Here is a 975-nt window from a genome sequence, read left to right on the forward strand (position 1 = left end):
AAATATCACAAACAAATCTAAAAGGTGCAGACTTCAAATCAAGATTAGGAGTTTTACATTCATCAATCAGATGCTGAGCTCATGTTCTCTTCTACAGAAGAGAATGAAAACACATCAACAATTTTGGGAAGCCATTTTCCAACGTACTCCGGAACAACAGTAACAGACCTGGCTTTGGAAGGAAGCTCATTATGACAGGGCTTGCCTGGAATGGAACAGAGGCTTCTGACTAATAAGGATCATCCCAATCACAAGTCCCTGGCAGGGCTTGTCACAGTCCTACCCAGGAACCTCTTTGTCACAGCTTGCCCCAGCTACCTTTGTTTGCTCTTGAAGTGAGTTTCAAGAGACACAGCTCCGCTCCTGCATCCTTCCAAACTGCCTAAACATTTGAAAGAGCACCTTCTGACCCAGGGAGTGTTTCTTGCTACTGGAGCAAGAGAATATGTAAACATTTTTTCCAAAAGCCCAGGTTTTATTGTCCAGCTAAGCTAATAATTACAGGGTTTACTACACAACAATTAAAAAATACTTTTAATTTGCATATGCTCTCAAGAATTCGCCTCATCTTTGCATAGTATCATAACTAACTTTTATAGCACCATAAATACAGGAATAATATCCACTAAGTAATTAATCATAGATTGGAATTTTTATTAGAGTAGGACATGGTCCAAACTTCTGAACTCCATCTTCACTGGGGTGTTACATGACAATTGGTTGTAAATTTTTTACTTTTGGTAAGCCCACATGCAATGCTCAGATTCCAGTTCTTTCTGAAACCTGTAGTTTGGCTATAAGCATCTAGTTAGGAACTAATCAGAAACATTTCACAATAAGGAGAATTACTACAGCAAAATCTATTCAAATAACTTAATTCATTCCTATGTAGACCAAGAGGATTCATCTTGCCCCCAATGACAAAATGAACATCAAAATGTTAAAAACCACTATCTTCAACTTTAGCAGGCATTA

This window comes from Lepidothrix coronata, unplaced genomic scaffold (genome assembly GCF_001604755.1).
Source record: "Lepidothrix coronata isolate B3197 unplaced genomic scaffold, Lepidothrix_coronata-1.0 Scaffold231, whole genome shotgun sequence".
NCBI classification, from domain to species: domain Eukaryota; kingdom Metazoa; phylum Chordata; class Aves; order Passeriformes; family Pipridae; genus Lepidothrix; species Lepidothrix coronata.